At 41.0% G+C, this 10797-nt stretch overlaps 2 pseudogenes; both read right to left on the reverse strand.

The window, feature by feature from the left end:
• Positions 1-7: 7 nt before the first annotated feature.
• Positions 8-638, reverse strand: LOC129514410 (olfactory receptor 12-like; annotated as a pseudogene).
• An 8932-nt stretch (positions 639-9570) lies between these two features.
• On the reverse strand, positions 9571-10551 carry LOC129514411 (olfactory receptor 12-like; annotated as a pseudogene).
• Positions 10552-10797: the final 246 nt, after the last annotated feature.

Here is a 10797-nt window from a genome sequence, read left to right on the forward strand (position 1 = left end):
TCACAAATGTCACACCCACTATCATGAGCCCCCAGATGCCAAACAAGAGAAGTTCATTGATGGCCGTGTTGCCAGAGGCGATCTGGAGCAGAGGGGGCACATCACAGAAGAAATGGTTGATGCAGTTGGAGCTGCAGAATGAGAGGTTAAATGTGGAGCTTCTCTGCACCACAGAGATGAAGCAGCCTCCACAGTAGGCGCCCAGCACCAGGCGAGTGCAGGCAGACTGGCACATGGTGCTGGGGTAGCTCAAGGGTCTATAGATGGCCATGAAGTAGTCGTGGGACATAAACCCCAGGAGGAAGCATTCAGTGGTAGCCACCAGGGATAAAAAGAAAACCTGAGTGGCACATTCTGCAAAGGTGATGACCTTGGATGAGGAGAAGAGGTTGGCCGGTGCATTGTGGGCAATGACAGATGAGTAGCACAAGTCCACGAAGGAGAGGTACACATTGGGAAGTGTAGGCAGGCATCCAGGCTGCTAAAGATGATCATGAGGAAGTAACCCAGTATAGGCACCATGTAGGGCCAAGAGCACAGTGAAGAGCATGGCTTGGGTCTCCAGACCACCTCTAAATCCCCCTAGTAGAAAATCCTGAAAGTGGTCATGGAGAGGTTTCGTTACTGTGGGATGGCATGAGCCTCAGTCCTCACCAGGGAATTACTCCTCCAGTATAGGCATTTTAAGTGAGTCAAGCTAAACTTCCTGCTGAAGACTAATTTGAAAAGATAAAACCTGAAAAAAAGTCTGATTGAAGATATAAGAGAGTTACTAAACAAAATTAAATATAAAAAACAGGCCTCAGGAATTCATTATGGGAACTTCTTTTTCCCGTGAGATGTTAGCCAATTTTGAAGATGAATCTTAGAGGCTAGGTGGCTAACCAGTGAGGTTTTGCCTGTCTTGCAGAGCTATGGTGACTCTGTTTGGTCATAGCGTCCAACCATGATACATCATAGGAGTGAGATAAATCAGGAGTAGCTATGCAGCCAAGCTTCTAGCTATTTCAATCAAGAAAGTGTATTACGATGTGATCTGAGTGCCAGTGCCTCTCACACCTTGCAAAAATAAATATATCTCAAGAGAAAGGCACATTATCCTGGACTGCAGTTGTTATCTATAAAAGTTCTGTGTAAATAATGCCAGACAGAATTTTAAGATTGAGGAGTTCCTACAAAAAAAAATTAAAATATCATAAACCATAGAAAACACAAATAGCTTTCAGTTTTTGGAGTTAACACACATCAACCTTACTTTTTTACTTTATTATCTTTTTAATTATTTTTTTAAAGATTTTATTTATTTATTTATTTATTCATGAGAGACACAAAGAGGGAGGCAGAGACATAGGTAGAGGGAGAAGCAGGCTCCATGCAGGGAGCCTGCCGTGGGACTCATCCAAGATCTCCAGGATCACACACTAGGCTGAAGGTGGCACCAAACCACTGAGCGACCATGGCTGCCCCCAGAAATAAAGTTTAAATGGAAGTTATTATGTACGGAGGATAAAGATGAGCATACGAAACTTAGCAGAGGGATCCCTGGGTGGCGCAGCGGTTTGGCGCCTGCCTTTGGCCCAGGGCGCGATCCCGGAGACCCGGAATCGAATCCCACGTCGGGCTCCCGGTGCATGGAGCCTGCTTCTCCCTCTGCCTGTGTCTCTGCCTCTCTCTCTCTCTCTGTGACTATCATAAATAAATAAAAATAAAAAAAAAGAAACTTAGCAGAAATGTAAAGCAATCAAGAGAATAATATCTAACTCTTTACAAGTATAGTGGCTACATAACAAACACAATGAAAGAATTTTACAGATTAGATATAGCTAGAAAGAAAGCTTGTGAAATGGAATACAGAGCAGTAGAAAATATTCAGAATCATGTTTTGAGAAGCAAAAGGATAGAAAAATAAGAAATGAGAGTTAGGGACAAAAGATGTAGGGACATCCCTGCTATGAGTTCCTAAAGAAGGTTTAAAGAGATAAAAAGGCTGAATCATTGCTTGAAGAGAGAATGGCTACTTATTATCTCAAGCCAATGAAAGAAATTATTCTAAAGATTCATTAACCCTACCAAATCAAAGCAGGATTTATACAAATAACACAACACTTGAACATATGCTAGTAAAAATATTTAGAACCAAGAAAAAAAGACAAATATAAAAACAGCCTGACAGAGAACATGTAGTCACTTCAAGGGTGGATAAGTGGCACAGTCGGGTAGGCCTCTGACTCCTGGTTTTGACTCCGGTTGTGATCTCAGAGTTGTGAGATTGGGCTCCATTTTAGGCCCACATTCAGCGCACAGTCTGCTTGAAATACTGTCCCTCTGCCACTGCCCTTCCTCCCCTAAAATAAATAAATCAATCTTAAAAAGAAGACATATTCACCTCAAAGTATCAACTTTAGAAGTCAGAGTGACAATTGGCTTATCAGACTAAAAATAATGGAAGCCAGATTAAAAGGAAATATATTTTCCTTTCTTCAAAGAAAATAATTACCAACCAGAATTCTTCCAAAAGGTCTTTCAGAACGCAAAAGGAATGTAGAAATAATAGTTTAAGACTTCAATGCTCCACTTTCAATAATGAATTGTACAACAAAACTAAGTATCACTAAGGAAATAACAGATGTGAACAGCATTACAAACCAAATACTTAACAGGCATATGTGGAACACACTGTGTTCATCAATAGCAGAATACATTCGTCTCCAGTGCACTTGGAACATTATTCAGGATCGACCGTATGTTATTTCACAAAGCAGGTCTCAATAAATGTTAGAAGATTGAAAGTATAAGTATGCTCTCCAAACAAAATGGAATGAAATCACAAAGCAACAGCATAAGGCCATTTGGAAAACTTACAGACACGTGGAAGCTCAACAACACATTTTTAAATCACCAGTGGGTCAAAGAAGAAATCACAATGGAAATTACAAAGTATTATGAGATTAATGAAAATGGGAACACTATACCCCAAACTTAGGAGATGCAACGAAAGAAGGACTCAGAAATTTATAGCTATAAACACCAATATTTTTAAAAGATGTGTATTCCATAATTAACTTTCTATCTTAGGAAAGAGAGTAGAAAGGAATAAAAAACTAAGCTCAAAGAAAATAGAATGAATGGAATAATGAAGATTAGAGAAGAGATAAATGAATTAGAGGAGAGTAGAATAAGACACTACAATCAAAGACACTAAAAGCTAGTTCTGAAAATTTTGACCAACTAGACAAACTTTGGCTAGATGACAGAGAAAGTCAGAAAGCTTAAATTTCTAAAATCAGAAATGAAAGCAGACACATGACTTTTGCTCTTCGGAAATAAAAATTATCATAAGAATATATTGGAACAATCGTATTCCAACAAGTGAGCTAACCTAGACGACATGAACCAATTCCTGGAAACAGTGTAACAGAACTGACTAAGGAGAAATAGAAAATCTGAGCAGACATACAACAGACAGATGGAGTCAATAGTCAGAACGCTTTTCTAACAAAGAGAAGTTCAGTACCAGAGGGTTTCAGTGGTGACTTTTACCAGTGAATACCAGAATTAACACACGTACAACTCAAAGTTTAAAATGTAGATAGGAGAAGCCACTTCCTAATACATTTCATAAGGCCTTCATGAGGCCTACATTTCACACTAAATGGGGTCAAAGATATTGCAAGTAAATGAAGCTAAAGATCAATATGTCTTATGAATATAGGTACAAAAATCCTTATCAAAATTGAAGGAAGCCAAATCCAGCAGAAGTTCACAGGATCATACAGTACAAACAAGTGAGAGTATCCCAGGGTAGCGATACTGGATCAATATAGAAAAATCAGGAATCCCTGGGTGGCTCAGCATTTTAGTGCCTGTGTTCTGCCTAGGGAGTGGTCCTGGAGTCCCAGGATCGAGTCTCATGTCGGGCTCCCTGCATGGATCCTGGTTCTCCTCTGCCTGTGGTCTGCCTCTCTGTCTCTGTGTGTGTGTCTTTCATAAATAAATAAATAAATAAATATTTTAAAAAGATAGTAAAATCATTCAATTTAGTATACCATACAAATGGAAGTTTAGGGGAAAATAACCCACAAAATATTCTCCTTAGATACAGAAAAAAATGCTGAAAGAAATTAAGGAAGACCTACTAAATGTAAAGATATCCCATGATCAAGGACTGGAAGACCTACTAATGTCAAGATGTGGTAATCTCTACATTTATATACAGACTCAATGTAGTCCTATAGAAATTCCAGTTACTTTTTTTTTTTTTGCAGAAATCAACCCTAAAAAGCCAAAACAATATTTACTTTTTTGTATATTTTTTATTGGAGTTCGATTTGCGAATATATACCATAACATCCAGTGCTTATCCTGTCAAGTACCCCCCTCAATGCCCATCAGCCAGTCACCCCAACCGCCCCACCCACTTCCCTATCCACTACCCTATGTTGGTTTCCCAGGGTTAGGAGTCTCTCATGTTCGTCTCCCTCACTGATATTTCCCACTCATTTTCTCTCCTTTCCCCTTTATTTCATTTCACTCTCTTCTAAATTCCCCAAATGAATGAGACCATATAATGGCCAAAACAACATTTGAAAGAACAAAGTAAGAGGGCTAACACTTCCTGGTTTCAAAACTGTCCTTGAACCAGAACACTGTTGTGCATGCACAAGGAGAGACATAGACCAAAGGAATGGAATCAAGAAAACAGAAATAAACTCACACACTTGGGATTTTCACAAGGGGGCCCAAAGTCCCCATCCAGTGGTGAAAAAAGAGTCCTTTTTCAAATGTTGATGGGAAAACTGAATATCCACGTGAAAAAGAATGCATCAAGAGCTTTACCTCAACAATCAATGTGATTCATCATATCAGCTAGAGAAAAAACAAGAACCATAGGATCCTCTCATTAGATGCAGAGAAAGTATTTGACAAAATACAGCCTCCATTCATGATCAAAACTCGTCAGAGTGTAGGGATAGAGGGAACTTTCCTCGACATCTTAAAAGCCACCTAGGAGAAGCCCACAGCAAATATCATTCTCAATGGGGAAGCACTGGGAGCCTTTCCCCCTAACATCAGTAACAAGAAAGGGATGCCCACTCTCACCACTGCTATTCAACATAGTACTAGAAGTCGTAGCTTCAGCAATCCGACAACAAAGAGAAATAAAAGGCATTCGAATTGGCAAAGAAGAAGTCAAACTCTCCCTCTTGATTAACACTTTGAAGTGGTAAAATTGTCACTTTTGTGTCAATGAGAATTGTTCCTCAGTTTACAATGTTAAAACTAAAAAATAATAATGGTGAAATAAGAACATTCACTAGCATTTTCATTGATAGAATTTACTTGAAGCACATCGATTATGCTAAAAAAAATCCCCTGAGTTCATAATACCAAAAATAAAAACCCCCTCATTGGTTACCTTTGGAAGCTGATGCTGAGGGAACTCGAGCAGTGACCCGCACAGTGAGGAAATATTTGTCTCGAGCAAATTTGCTTTACGAAATATTGCTACTAATAAATGAAGACTGAAATACAGAATTTGAATATTATCATCTTATAAACCTCTAATGAAATAATGCGTTTAGGTAAGATGACTGATATCCACAAATATTAAAAAAAGAAGAGATGCCGCCAGGTGGACCTCTCAGTAGAAATAGAAACAAGTCTTATGACATATTCTTGCCAAATATCAATCATGAATTAGACTGAGATTCTAGGACCTACCAAGTACTGGAAATATAAGGAGCAAAAGGATATAAGGTGTTTTGCAGGATAAAGAACCTGTTTGTACAATAAATAAAGTGCAGTAATAATTTTGACATGAAAATAGAGGGACAGGCAGCCAATGAGTTAGAGATTCAAGAGTCATCCAGACAACACAGTGTAAGGGTGTTATTGAATCCTGTTCCAAAACAAATGATAAAGGAAAAATGACTCCATCAGAAAAATGAAAAAAGTAAATGGAAATTTAATCATATTAAGAAGTAATTATTTCTTGTTTTATGAAAATAGTAACATCAGACTGGTCTTTCTTTAGAGTCCTCACCGTTTAGAGGGATTAGATATGATCGGCTCTAGGATGATAACATTGAGGTTGGTTGGTGCCTTAGGTAATCCATTACTGCTCTAGTTTCATGTTGGTGTGTTTGAGAACAGCCATAATAAAGAGAGGCAAGCATGTAAAAATAAATAAAACTTCGTGGAGAGAAGTTGTCCTCACACAGGAGAAAAGCAGACGTGATTGTTAGGTAGCAGGACACTGACATGAAGCCTAAATACGTCTGTATTAGGTGACGGACTAAATTGTTTTGAACAATATAAATGGAGTAAGTTTCCATGAAAAGATGTGCCAGTAGGCAGGTTGAAGAAACAAAACTTAACCTTACGCTATATAAGAGATAAAAAAAGCAAACAAAGTGTTGAAAACAAAGTGATGGAAACATACACAGCAAACTAACATTCCACCAACCACCCACGCGCCACCACAGTTGCTATACTAACCCCAAAGCCCACTTCACGATGGAAGCACCAGCTGAGAAGAGGACACTTCACAGCGACCAGAAACATTTCGTTCCCCCGAGACGGGCAACCGTGTTAAACGTGTGAGCACCTGCCAGAAGAGCCTCAGGATGTACAAAGCAAAACTGGGCACTTTCAGGAGAAAAGTACAAATCCACAACTATGTGAGAGATTTTAACCCCCTCCCTTGGAACTGATAGAACAATCACACAAGATTCCAACCTGGATACGGAACGTTTAGGCAGTAACATAGTGACCATAACCTAAAGGACAAGGCATCCAATAGCAGGATGTATGTCTTTGTTTTCCTTTTTTAATAAGTTTTTGATTAAAGTCCAGTATAGTTAATAGAGTATAATATCAGTTTCAGGTGTAAATATAGTGATTCAGCACTTCCATAACAACACCTGGTGCTCATCACGACAGGTGCGCTCCTTCATCCCCATCACCTCGTTCCCCCGTCCCCCCCCCCCACCTACCCTCTCTTACCCTCAGTGTGCTCTCAGTAGTTCAGTCTGTTTTCTGGTTTGCCTCTCTCCTTTCTTCCCCTATGTTCATTTGTTTTGTTTCTGAAATTCCACACGTGAATGAGATCATATGATAATTGTCTTTCTCTGACTTTATTTAGCATAATACCCTCTATATTCATCCATGTTGTTGTAAATGGCAAGACGTCATGGGTTCTTACGGCTGGCCAGGGCAGAGGTGGGGTTTCCCCTTCAGCCCCTGAGGCAAGCCCTGAGTGCTTACTGTCTACCATAGCTCTGATGCCTCCCGTACACACATGGTGTCCTTCATACCCTGACACCCCGAGGGATGGCTGCCTTGACCCTTAACTCTTCCAGGTGAGGGTCATGACTGCTCAATATCACACAGCCAGAACTTGCTCTCCCAGGGTCTCCTGAACTCCTATCCACATCCGTGCATCTGAACTTGGCCCAAGTACTCTCACCCCTCCTCCTTCAGCTCTGGATACACATGCAATAAAGAGATTGTGAGGAGAGAGTAAAGGGGGCTCTCAAGGCCCCTGGGAGATTCAGACTGGGTGCCACATTTGAGCTTCAGGAAGCTCCTAGATCATCATGGTGATTTCAGGGGACGGAATGTTCTCAGATCCCCTCAGCTTCTACATGTTGTTGCATCATCCAGGCAGCAGAGCAACGACCCGCACCTTGGGGTCACTGTGCTGGGAAGGTCTCTCCACCTGCATGGCTGGGACTTGGAGCCTTGAATGGTGAATTAGGTGAGCTTGTTTGTGTTCTGGCCTCTGCAGAGCACTGGGATTCCCAGTTCTCCTAGTTTCCCCTGTCAGTAAGCTTTGTCTGACCCCCCCCTCCCCTACATGGCCAGGCTCCACAGCCCAGAAGTCTCTTGGGGCCCCAGGTATCAGGAGAAGAGCATAGACTAAGAGCAGACGCTGTGACCCTGAGTGGACTATTGTCCCTGGGGCAGCAGGTGCGAACTCCTGAGCCCAAAGCCATTTCTTCAGCCCTTCCCTGCATCACCTAGGTATACTATTCTTCTGTGAGCTCAAAAGATCTGTCTGGAAAGACAATCCTCTCTGGGTTCTTCTCTGCTTGCTGCTGGTCTCTGTGCAGCCAACACTAATCCATGTTGGGAGAAGACCACTCTGAATACATTTCTGTTTCTGAGGGAGGATTAGTTGGAGGTTGTATTTAAAAGGTGTGAAACTTGTCTCACATTTAGATCTTTCATCTATTTTGAGTTTATCTTTGTGTATGGTGCAAGAGAGTGGTCCAGTTTCATTCTTCTGCATGTGGATGTCCAATTTTCCCAGCACCATTTATTGAAGAGACTGTCTTTCTTCCAGTGGATCGTCTTTCCTCCTTCAAAATCCCAGAGGAGAACTCAGGCAACACCCTTTTTGAACTTGGCCACAGTAACCGGAGAAGGACAAACAGTGTATGTTCATTCATTTGGGGAATATGAATAATAGTGAAAGGGAATATAAGGGAAGGGAGAAGAAATGTGTGAGAAATATCAGAAAGGGAGACAGAACATAAAGACTCCTAACTCTGGGAAACGAACTAGGGGTGGTGGAGGGGGAGGAGGGGTGGGGGGTGGGGGTGAATGGGTGACGGGCACTGAGGGGTACACTTGACGGGATGAGCACTGGGTGTTATTCTGTATGTTGGTAAATTGAACACCAATAAAAATTAAGTTAAAAAAATAAAATAAAAAAAGGTGTGAAACTAAAAAATAAATAAATAATAAAATAAAATAATAAAATAAAATAAAATAAAATATAAGGTGTGAAACTGAAACATACCTGAAAAATACAAGCACATAGAAAGTGTGTGGCCTGCAATGAGGATGTCCCTCTGTTTACACCAATCACTGTCCCAACTCTGGAGATTTGGGGTTTCTACTTCTGCACCTTTGGGAGGAGGAGGCCTGAGGGTGCATTGTCTTGCATTTACCTTGTTTTTCTATTCCAGAAATATGACCACACCCACATCAGATCTGAATTTTTAATCTTTATCAAATATTGTGTAATCCTCACCTTCTACAACAGTGACATTCTGTTTCAGTGTCTCAATGTTCCATTGTGTGCGGGACCAAGACTTTCTCATTTCAAGCTGTGAATGGCTGTTTAGGATTGTACATTTGTAAAATTAATTTGGTAAGCCAACATACACTATGGCAGTAATTTCAGATGTAGTTTTCAATAAATCATCAGTTGCGTGTAACACTAGGTGCTCATCACATCACAAGCCCACCTTGTTGCCCATTATCCAGTTACCCACACCCTCCCCTCCAGAAACCCTCAGTAGAAACCCTTCAGTTTGTTTCCTATATAGAAGAGTCATTTTAAAAATTTTATTCTGAAGTGGGCACTTAACCTGAGATCTACTGCTTAATATTTTTAAGGGCACAGTATTCATTATTGATTATGTAGGTACATGTACAGCAAAATTCTAAAGCATATTCCTCTTGTTGACAGAAGTTTATAGTCTGCTAAATAATCACTCCTCCACCCCACCTGGGGCAACCTCCATATGCTCCATCAAGTATGCAGGACACACTGACTACCTACAGCACATTATCAGTAGACCTCATGTGTTTCTGGCCCAACCTCCGCACATGCCTCCTTCACATCCTTGTTTCGCAGACTGTAGATGAGGGGATTGAGCATTGGGATGACCAGCGTGTAGAAGACAGAGATTTAATTGCCTTGCTCCATGGACTCAAAAGGCATTTGGCTGGGCATACATAACAAAGAGAGTCCTAATGAGAGTCACTACAGTCATGTGGGAGCCACAGGTGGAGAAGATTTTCAAATCTCCAAGCTCCACCAGGCCTCTCAGGATGGTCACTATGATGTAGCCATAGGAGACAAAGGATCACAAATTCAAAAACCCACAATCATGAACCCACAGATGCTAAACAAGAGAAGTTCATTGATGGCCGTGTTTACCACAGGAGATCTGGAGCAGAGGGGGCACATCACAGAAGAAGTGGTTGATGTGGTTGGAGCTGCAGAATGGGAGGTGGAATGTGAAGCTGGTCTGCACAACAGATTCAAAAAGCAGCCTCCACAGTAGGCACCCAGCACCAGGTGAGTGCAATTAGACTGGCACATGGTGATGGGGTAGCGCAACATCTACACAATGGCCATGAAGCGGTCGTAGGCCATGACACCCAACTTTATGCCTTCAGTTATGGCCAGCAAGGGAAAAAGAATTAACTGGTGGCACATCCTGCAAAGGTGATGACCTTGGATGAGGAGAAGAAGTTGGCCAATGCATTGGGGGCAAAATGAGATGAGTAGCACAAGTCCACAAAGGAGAGTTTCTTGAGGAAGAATGTACATTGGGTAGTGCAAACCATCCTAGCATTGGTTATCAGAGGTGATTACAATGATCATGAGGATGTTGCCCAGTACAGTCACCATATACAGGGCCAGGAACACAGCAAAGAGCAGGGCCTGGGTCTCAAACCACCTGCAAATCCCTCCAGCACAAAATCTTGAAAGTAGACCATGGAGAGGTTTCCATTACTGTCAGATGACATGAGCCTCGGTCCTCTCCACTGAATTACTTTCTCCAGTATTAGCAGATTAAGTAGGTCAAGCTAAACTTCTGCTGAAGATAATTTAGAAAAAATAACAAAACCAAAATCTGATTGAAGGTGAAAGGGAGTTAATGATTTAGTAAATTATTATTAAAGAAAATTCAAGTTAAACATAGGCCCATTGATTTCATTACTGAGCTTTGAAATACCTTTAAACACCATAAGCCCATTTTAAATCAGAATCTG

The sequence above is a fragment of the Nyctereutes procyonoides genome, unplaced genomic scaffold, assembly GCF_905146905.1.
Source record: "Nyctereutes procyonoides isolate TBG_1078 unplaced genomic scaffold, NYPRO_anot_genome, whole genome shotgun sequence".
Lineage (NCBI taxonomy): Eukaryota > Metazoa > Chordata > Mammalia > Carnivora > Canidae > Nyctereutes > Nyctereutes procyonoides.